This window comes from Mixophyes fleayi, chromosome 2, assembly GCF_038048845.1.
Source record: "Mixophyes fleayi isolate aMixFle1 chromosome 2, aMixFle1.hap1, whole genome shotgun sequence".
NCBI lineage: Eukaryota > Metazoa > Chordata > Amphibia > Anura > Limnodynastidae > Mixophyes > Mixophyes fleayi.
In genome coordinates, this window is record NC_134403.1 from 269615983 (window position 1) to 269628260 (window position 12278).

Genomic DNA, 12278 nt, shown 5'->3' on the forward strand with positions numbered 1-12278 from the left:
AAATGTTGAAATGAATGATGAATGATGAAATGAATGATGAATGATGAAATGAATGATGAATGATGCAATGAATGATGAATGATGAATGATGAATGATGAAATAAATGATCACTGATGAATTATGAAAGATGACATGAATGATGAATAATGAAATGAATGATGAATGCTGAATGTTGAAATGAATGATTAATGATGAATGATGAAATGGATGATGAATGATGAATGATGAAATGAATGATGAATGATGAAATGAATGATGAAATGTATAAAGAATGCTGAATATTGAAATAAATGATTAAATGAATGATGAATGAGGAAATGAATGATAAATGATGAATGATGAAATGAATGATCACTGATGAATTATTAATGATGAAATGAATGATGAATGATGAAATTAATGATGAATGATGAAATGAATCATGAATGATGAAATGAATCATGAATGATGAAAAGAATGATTACTGACTAATGGTGAATAATGAATGATGAAATGAATGATAAAGGATGAATTATGAATGATGAATGATGAAATGAATGATGATTGATGAATGATGAATGATGAAATGAATGATGAATGATGAATGATGTTTGATGAATGATGAAATAAATGATGTTTGATGAATGATGAAATGAATGATGAATGCCGAATGTTGAAATGAATGATGAAATGAATGATGAATGATGAATGATGAATATTGAAATGAATGATGAATGATGAAATGAATGATGAATGATGAATGATGAAATGAATGATGAATGATGAATAATAAAATGAATGATGAATGATGAAATGAATGATAAATGATGAATGATGAATGATGAAATGAATGATGAATGATGAATGATGAAATGAATGATAAATGATGAAATGAATTATGAATGATGAAATGCATGATGAAAGATGAATGATGAAATGAATGATGAAATGAATGATGAATGATGAAATAAATGATGAATGATAAATGATGAAATGAATGATGAATGAAGAAATAAATAATGAATGATGAATGATGAATGATGAATGATTAAATGAATGATCAATGATGAATTATGAATGATGAAATGAATGAAGAATGATGAAATGAATGATGAATGCAGAATGATGAAATGAATGATGAATGCAGAATGATGAAATGAATGATGAATGCTGAATTTTGAAATGAATGATGAACTGAATGATGAATGATTAAATGAATGATGAATGCTGAATGTTGAAATGAATGATGAATGATGAAATGAATGATGAATGCTAAATGATAGAATGAATGATGAAAGATGAATAATGAAATGAGTTATGAATGATGAAATGAATGTTGAATGATGAAAGATGCAATGAATGATGAATGATGAAATGAATATAGAATGATTAATGATGAAATTAATGATAAATGATGAAATGAATGATGAATGATGAAATGAATGATAAATGCTGAATGTTGAAATCAATGATGAATGATGAATGATGACATGAATGATGAATGATGAAATGAATGATGAATGATGAATGATATAATGAATGATAAATGATGAAAAGAATGATAAATGATGAATGATGAATGATGAATGTTGAAATGAATGATGAATGATGAATCATGAAATGAATGAAGAATGATGAATGATGAATTAGTAATGATGAAATGAATTATAAATGATGAATGATGAATGATGAAATGAATGAAGAATAATGAATGATGAAATGAATGATGAAATCAATGATGAAATCAATGATGAAATGAAGGATGAATGATGAAATGAATGAAGAATGATGAAATGAATGATAAAATGAATGATGAATGATGAACTGAATGATGAATGATTGAATGATGAAAGATGCAATGAATGATGAATGATGAAATGAATATAGAATGATGAATGATGAAATGAATGATAAATGATGAAATGAATGATGAAATGAATGATAAATGCTAAATGTTGAAATGAATGATGAAGGATGAATGATGAAATGAATGATGAATGATGAAATGAATGATGAATGATATAATGAATGATAAATGATGAAAAGAATGATAAATGATAAATGATGAAATGAATGATTAATGATGAATGATAAAATGAATGATGAATGATGAAATGAATGATGAATGATTCTATGAATGATGAATGATGAATGATGAAATTAATGATGAATGATGAATGATGATATATGAAATGAATGATGAATGATGAATGATTAAATGAATGATGAATGCTGAATGTTGAAATTAATGATGAATGAGGAATGCTGAATGATGAAATAAATGATGAATGATAAATGATGAAATGAATGATGAATGATGAAATGAATGATGAAGGATAAATGATAAAATAATTGATGAATGATGAAATGAATGATAAATGATGAATGATGAAATGAATGATGAATGATGAATGTTGAAATGAATGATGAATGATGAAATTAATGAAGAATGATGAATGATGAATTAGTAATGATGAAATGAATTATAAATGATGAATGATGAATGATGAAATGAATGAAGAAGAATGAATGATGAATTGAATGATGAAATCAATGATGAAATGAATGATGAAATGAAGGATGAATGATGAAATGAATGAAGAATGATGAAATGAATGATAAAATGAATGATGAATGATGAACTGAATGATGAATGATTAAATGAATGATGAATGCTGAATGTTGAAATAAATGATGAATGATGAAATAAATGATGAATGCTGAATGATGGAATGAATGATGAAAGATAAATGATGAAATGAGTGATGAATGATGAAATGAATGTTAAATGATGAAAGATGCAATGAATGATGAATAATGAAATGAATAATGAATGATGAAATGAATGATGAATAATGAAATGAATAATGAATGATGAAATGAATGATGAATGATGAATGATGAAATGAATGATGAGTGATGAATGATGAATGATGAAATGAATGATGAATGATGAATGATGAATTGAAATGAATGATGAATGATGAAATGAATGTTCACTGATGAATTATGAATGGTGACATGAATGATGAAATTAATGATGAATGATAAAATGAATGATGAATGTTGAATGATGAATGTTGAATGATGAAATGAATGATGAATGATGATTTATGAAATTAATGATGAATGATGAATGATTAAATAAATGATGAATGCTGAGAGTTTAAATAAATGATGAATGATGAATGCTGAATGATGGAATGAAAGATGAATGATTAAATGAATGATGAATGATGAAATGGATGATGAATGATGAATGATAAAATGAATGATGAATGATGAAATGAATGATGAATGATGAAATGAATAAAGAATGCTGAATATTGAAATGAATGATGAAATTAATAATGAATGATGAATGATGAAATGAATAATGAATGATGAATGATGAATGATAAAATGAATGATGGATGATGAAATGAATGATGAATGATGAAATAAAGGATGAATGATGAATGATGAAATGATTGATGAATGATGAATGATGAATGATGAAATGAATGATGAATGATGAATGAAGAAATGAATTATGAATGATGTATGATGAAATGAATGATGAATTAGGAATTAGGAATTATGAAATGAATAATAAATGATGAAATGAATGATAAATGATGAATGATGAAATTAATGATGAATGATGAAATGAATGATAAATGATGAATGATGAATGATGAATTAGTAATTAGGAATGATTAAATGAATGATGAATGTTGAAATGAATGATGAATGATGAATGATGAAATTAATTATGAATGATGAAATTAATGATGAATGATGAAATTAATGATTAATGATGAATGATGAAATGAATGATGAATGATGAAATGAATGATGAATGATAAATGATGTTTGATGAATGATGAAATAAATGATGATTGATGAATGATGAAATGAATGATGAATAATTAAATGAATGATGAATGCTAAATGTTGAAATGAATGATGAAATGAATGCTGAATGCTGAATGATGAATAATGAAATGAATGATGAATGATGAATTATATAATGAATGATGAATGATGAAATGAATGATAAATGATGAATAAAGCAATGAATGATGAATGATGAAATGAATGATGAATGATAAATGATGAATGATGAATGATGAAATGAATGATGAATGATAAATGGTGAAATGAATGAAAAATGATGAAATTTATGATTAATGATGAATGATGAAATGAATGATAAATGATGAATGATGAATGTTGCTATGAATGATGAATGATGAATGAAGAATTTGTAATTAGGAATGATGAAATGAATGATGAATGATGAAATTAATTATGAATGATGAATGACGAAATAAATGATGAATTAAGAATGAAGAAATGCATGATGAAAGAAGAATGATGAAATGAATGATGAATGATGAAATGAATGATGAATGATGAAATAAATGATGAATGATGAATGATGAAATGAATGATGAATGAAGAAATAAATGATGAATGATGAATGATGAATGATGAATGATGAATGATTAAAAGAATGATCACTGATGAATTATGAATGATGAAATGAATGAAGAATGATGAAATGAATGAAGAATGATGAATGCAGAATGATGGATGATGATATGAATGATGAATGATGATTTATTAAATAAATTAAGAATGATGATTGATGAATGATGAATGCTGAATGTTGAAATGAATGATAAAATGAATGATGAATGCTGAATGATGGAATGAATGATGAATGGTGAAATGAATGATGAATAATGAATGATGAATGATGAATGATGAATGATGAATGATGAATGATGAAATGAATGATGAATGTTCAAAAAAGAATGATGAAATGAATGATGAATAATGAAAGATGTAATGAATGATGAATGATAAATGATGATTTATGAAATGAATGATGAATGATTAAATGAATGATTAATGCTGAATGATGGAATGAATGATGAATGATGAATGATGAAATGAATGATGTATGATGAAATGAATGATGAATGATGAAATGAATGATGAATGATGAATGTTCAAAAAAGAATGATATTTGATTAAATGAATGATGAATGATAAAATGAATAATGAATGATGAAATCAATGATGAATGATGAATGATGAAATGAATGATAAATGATGAATGATGAAATGAATGATAAATGATGAATGTTGGAATAAATGATGAATGATGAATGATGAAATGAATGAAGAATGATGAATGATGAATTAGTAATGATGAAATGAATAATGAATGATGAATGATGAAATGAATGAAGAATGATGAATTATGAATGATGAAATGAATGATGAAATGAATGATGAAATGAATGATGAAATCAATGATGAAATGAATGATAAAATGAAGGATGAATGATGAAATGAATGAAGAATGATTAAATGAATGATTAAATGAATGATGAATGATGAACTGAATGATGAATGATTAAATGAATGATGAATGCTGAATGTTGAAATGAATGATGAATGATGAAATGAATGATGAATGCTTAATGAAGGAATGAATGATGAAAGATGAATTATGAAATGAGTGATGAATGATGAAATGAATGTTGAATGATGAATGATAAAATGAATGATGAATGATGAATTATTAATGATGAAATGAATGATGAATGATGAAATTAATGATTAATGATGAATGATGAATTGAATGATGAATGATGAAATGAATCATGAATGATGAAAAGAATGATTATTGACGAATGGTGAATAATGAATGATGAAGGATGAATTATAAATGATGAATGATGAAATGAATGATGATTGATGAATGATGAATGATGAAATGAATGATGAATGATGAATGATGTTTGATGAATGATGAAATAAATGATGTTTGATGAATGATGAAATGAATGATGAAATGAATGCTGAATGATGAATGATGAATAATGAAATGAATGATGAATGAAGAATTATGAAATGAATGATGAATGATGAAATGAATGATGAATGATGAATAATAAAATGAATGAGGAATGATGAAATGAATGATAAATGATGAATGATGAAATGAATGATGAATGATAAATGATGAAATGAATGATAAATGATGAAATGAATGATTAATGATAAATGATGAAATGAATGATTAATGATAAATGATGAAATGAATGATAAATGATGAATGATGAATGTTGCTATGAATGATGAATGATGACATGAATGATAAATGAAGAATTTGTAATTAGGAATGATGAAATGAATGATGAATGATGAAATTAATTATGAATGATGAATGATGAAATAAATGATGAATTATGAATGATAAAATTGATGATGAAAGATGAATGATGAAATGAATGATGAATGATGAAATGAATGATGAATGATGAAATGAATGATGAATGATGAATGATGAAATAAATGATGAATGCAGAATGATGAAATGAATGATGAATGATGAATGATGAAATGAATGATGAATGATGATTTATTAAATAAATTAAGAATGATGATTGATGAATGATGAATGCTGAATGTTGAAATGTATGATGAAATGAATGATGAATGCTGAATGATGGAATGAATGATGAATGATGAAATGAATGATGAATGATAAAATGAATGTTGAATGATGAAATGAATGATGAATGTTCAAAAAAGAATGATGAATGATGAATGATGTAATGAATGAAGAATGATGAATGATGATTTATGAAATGAATGATGAATGATTAAATGAATGATTAATGTTGAATGTTGAAATTAATGATTAATGATGAAATGAATGATGAATGCTGAATGATGGAATGATTGATGAATGATGAATGATAAAATGAATGATGAATGATGAATTATTAATGATGAGATGAATGATGAAATTAATGATTAATGATGAATGATGAAATGAATGATGAATGATGAAATGAATCATGAATGATGAAAAGAATGATTACTGACGAATGGTGAATAATGAATGATGAAATGAATGATGAAGGATGAATTATAAATGATGAATGATGAAATGAATGATGATTGATGAATGATGAATGATGAAATGAATGATGAATGATGAATGATGTTTGATGAATGATGAAATAAATGATGTTTGATGAATGATGAAATGAATGATGAAATGAATGCTGAATGATGATTGATGAATAATGAAATGAATGATGAATGAAGAATTATGAAATGAATGATGAATGATGAAATGAATGATGAATGATGAATAATAAAATGAATGAGGAATGATGAAATGAATGATAAATGATGAATGATGAATGATGAAATGAATGATGAATGATGAATGATGAAATTAATGATAAATGATGAAATGAATGATTAATGATAAATGATGAAATGAATGATAAATGATGAATGATGAATGTTGCTATGAATGATGAATGATGAAATTAATGATAAATGAAGAATTTGTAATTAGGAATGATGAAATGAATGATGAATGATGAAATTAATTATGAATGATGAATGATGAAATAAATGATGAATTATGAATGATAAAATTGATGATGAAAGATGAATGATGAAATGAATGATGAATGATGAAATGAATGATGCATGATGAATGATGAAATAAATGATGAATGATGAATGATGAAATGAATGATGAATAAAGAAATAAATGATGAATGATGAATGATGAATGATGAATGATTAAATGAATGATCAATGATGAATTATGAATGATGAAATGAATGAAGAATGATGAAATGCATGATGAATGCAGAATGATGAAATGAATGATGAATGCAGAATGATGAAATGAATGATGAATGATGAATGATGAAATGAATGATGAATGATGATTTATTAAATAAATTAAGAATGATGATTGATGAATGATGAATGCTGAATGTTGAAATGAATGATGAAATGAATTATGAATGCTGAATGATGGAATGAATGATGAATGATGAAATGAATGTTGAATGATGAAATGAATGATGAATGTTCAAAAAAGAATGATTAATGATGAATGATGAAATTAATGAAGAATGATGAATGATGATTTATGAAATGAATGATGAATGATTAAATGAATGATTAATGCTGAATGTTGAAATTAATGATTAATGATGAAATGAATGATGGAATGAATGATGAATGATGAATGATGAAATGAATGATGAATGTTCAAAAAAGAATGATATATGATGAAATGAATGATGAATGATAAAATGAATAATGAATGATGAAATGAATGTTGAATGATGAATAATGAAATGAATGATGAAATGAATGATAAATGATGAATGATGAAATAAATGATAAATGATGAATGATGAAATAAATGATAAATGATGAATGATAAATTAGTAATGATGAAATGAATGATGAATGATGAATGATGAATGATGAAATGTATGAAGAATGATAAAATGAATGATGAATGATGAACTGAATGATGAATGATTAAATGAATGATGAATGCTGAATGTTCAAATAAATGATGAATGATTGTCACGGGCACTAGGAGTCTTTACCCAGGAATCACCAGGTGATAGGCTTACCAGAGCAATGTAGGTGGTAATATGGTACTCTGGTAGCAGGGTGATCACGGAACAGGAAATAGCAGATGATGAGATGCTCAGGAAAGTCTATGACTAGCAGCACTGGTAATATGGAGGTAATAATACACGAGGAACTGTATGGACAAGGACACGTGAAGGTAGTCAGTGGTCTGCGGTAGCAAGTTGTACCACTGCTATAGTGAGGAGGAATGTCCAACAGAAACGAGGAGGTGATGAGAGTCAGCGGTCTGCGGATAGCAAGTTGTACCGCTGTCTGTGTGAAGGAATGGAATCCAAGTGGAGGTATCCGGGGAGTCAGTGGTCTGCAATAGCAAGTTGTACCACTGCTGTGTGAGAGGATACTGGAACAGGTGATACAGGAAACAGGGATCAGTGGTCTGCCTCTAGCAAGTTGTACCACTGAATATATATGTAAGGAGGTGCACGGGGAGAGACTGCAACACAGGATATACACGGGCACCTTAAACATGATCCACAGTAATATGCACAATATATATAAATGACTGAACAGCACTGCAAATATAGAAAGTCTCTGAAGTAATCCGGAACAAGCTAACACAGTCAATGATGGCAATAGACTCAGCGGATAGTAAACTCCAGAGGAGAACCAACACAGTCCAGCAAGATATGCAATACACCAGCACAGTCAATGAGAAGTATGCATACCGTGGTTCAGAAGCAGGCAGTCAGACAGGAGTGCAGAGATACCTGAGCGGCAGGAGGCCGGCAGGATGAGAAGTCCCTGGATGGATGAAGCGGAGGTCTAGTAGGTGCAGCGCACAGGTAAGTAGACCAACAGGAAAACGAATCCACAGGAATCAGTAGAGCGTGGAACTGGACTCTTGGAGGACCCAGGAGAATGGTGATGGTCTAGCAGAGGGGTAAATGATGAGACACGGATCCAATGCTGACAGGTGGGTAGAGACCAGCGGGAACACAGGAAGGCGTGGAGAGCGGATCAGCAGTAGATGGACGAGTAGAGCTGACAGCAGCAGCAGCAGGACCCTGCGGACACACGGAGGTAGCCAATAGCAACCAGCAGGTGCAATAGCGATGGGACACGGGAGAGCAGAGTTGACCTGGAACTGTTGATCACGGAGAGTAGCGGATAGCAATAGTAGCAGCAGTCTCGAGGAAACACGGGAGAGATGAGATGAGCTGAAGACTGAAGCGCACAGAGGCAGCGGATAGGAATCAGCCAAACAGTCACGATGAAACACAGACGAGTTGCAGGTTGAAGACTGTAGTGCACGGAGGCAGCGGATAGGAATCAGCTAACAGTCACGATGAAACACAGACGAGTTGCAGGTTGAAGACTGTAGTGCACGGAGGCAGCGGATAGGAATCAGCTAACAGTCACAATGATATATGGTAGAGTTGAAGTGGCGTTGAAGACTGTAGTGCACGGAGGCAGCGGATAGGAATCAGCTAACAGTCACGATGATACACAGGATGGTAGAAGTGGTATGGGAACCACAGTAGTAGAAGTGGTTTGGAAACCACAGAGGTAGAAGTGGTTTGGAAACCACAGGAATCAGCAGCACTGAATACACGAGGAAACACAGGAACACCTTCAGAGACTCATGGGGAATGAGACTCCAAGATCAGGCAACGTGGTGTTGACCACATGTGCTTAATATAGGGAGTGTTGCCTGATCTGCCAATTAAGTTAAAGGGACATACACTGAAGGATTAGAAAGGGCTGCGCATGCGCAGTCCCTCAGGATGGAGGACGGCCACGGTTCCTAAATGTCCGGGAAGAAGAACTCACAGTCCGGTGAGTGACAATGATGAAATGAATGATGAATGCTAAATGATGGAATGAATGATGAAAGATGAATGATGAAATGAGTGATGAATGATGAAATGAATGTTGAATGATGAAAGATGCAATGAATGATGAATGATGAAATGAATATAGAATGATGAAATGAATGATAAATGATGAAATGAATGATGAATGATGAATGATGAAATGAATGATAAATGCTGAATGTTGAAATGAATGATGAAGGATAAATGATGAATGATGAAATGAATGAAGAATGATGAAATGAATGATGAATGATGAATGATATAATGAATGATAAATGATGAAAAGAATGATAAATGATAAATGATGAAATGAATGATTAATGATGAATGATAAAATGAATGATGAATGATGAAATGAATGATGAATGATGCTATGAATGATGAATGATGAAATTAATGATGAATGATGAATGATGATATATGAAATGAATGATGAATGATTAAATGAATGATGAATGCTGAATGTTGAAATTAATGATGAATGATAAATATCAAATGAATGATGAATGATGAAATGAATGATGAAGGATAAATGATAAAATGAATGATGAATGATGAAATGAATGATAAATGATGAATGATGAAATGAATGATGAATGATGAATGATGAATGTTGAAAAATGAATGATAAATGATGAATGATGAAATGAATGAAGAATGATGAATGATGAATTAGTAATGATGAAATAAATGATGAATGATGAATGATGAAATGAATGAAGAATAATGAATAATGAATGATGAAATCAATGATGAAATCAATGATGAAATCAATGATGAAATGAAGAATGAATGATGAAATGAATGAAAAATGATGAAATGAATGATAAAATGAATGATGAATGATGAACTGAATGATGAATGATTAAATGAATGATGAATGCTGAATGTTGAAATGAATGATGAATGATGAAATAAATGATGAATGCTGAATGATGGAATGAATGATGAAAGATGAATGATGAAATGAGTGATGAATGATGAAATGGATGTTGAATGATGAAAGATGCAATGAATGATGAATAATGAAATGAATAATGAATGATGAATGATGAAATTAATGATGAATGATGAAATGAATGATGAATGATGAATGATGAAATGAATGATGAGTGATGAATGATGAATGATGAAATGAATGATGAATGATGAATGATGAATTGAAATGAATGATGAATGATGAAATGAATGTTCACTGATGAATTATGAATGGTGACATGAATGATGAGTGATGAAATTAATGATGAATGATAAAATGAATGATGAATGTTGAATGATGAAATGAATGATGAATGATGATTTATGAAATGAATGATGAATGTTGAATGATGAAATGAATGATGAATGATTAAATGAATGATGAATGCTGAATGTTGAAATAAATGATGAATGATGAATGCTGAATGATGGGATGAATGATGAATGATTAAATGAATGATGAATGATGAAATGGATGATGAATGATGAATGATAAAATCAATCATGAATGATGAAATGAATGCTGAATGATGAAATGAATAAAGAATGCTGAATATTGAAATGAATGATGAAATTATTGATGAATGATTAATGATGAAATGAATGATGAATGATGAATGATAAAATGAATGATGGAGATTGAAATGAATGATGAATGATGAAACGAAGGATGAATGATGAATGATGAAATGATTGATGAATGATGAATGATGAAATAAATGATGAATGATGAATGAAGAAATGAATTATGAATGATGTATGATGAAATGAATGATGAATAAGGAATTAGGAATTATGAAATGAATAATAAATGATGAAATGAATGATAAATGATGAATAATGAAATTAATGATGAATGATGAAATGAATGATGAATGATGAATGATGAATGATGAATTAGTAATTAGGAATGATTAAATGAATGATGAATGTTTAAATGAATGATGAATGATGAAATTAATGATGAAATAGGAATGGTGAAATGAATGTTGAATGATGAATGCTGAATGATGGAATGA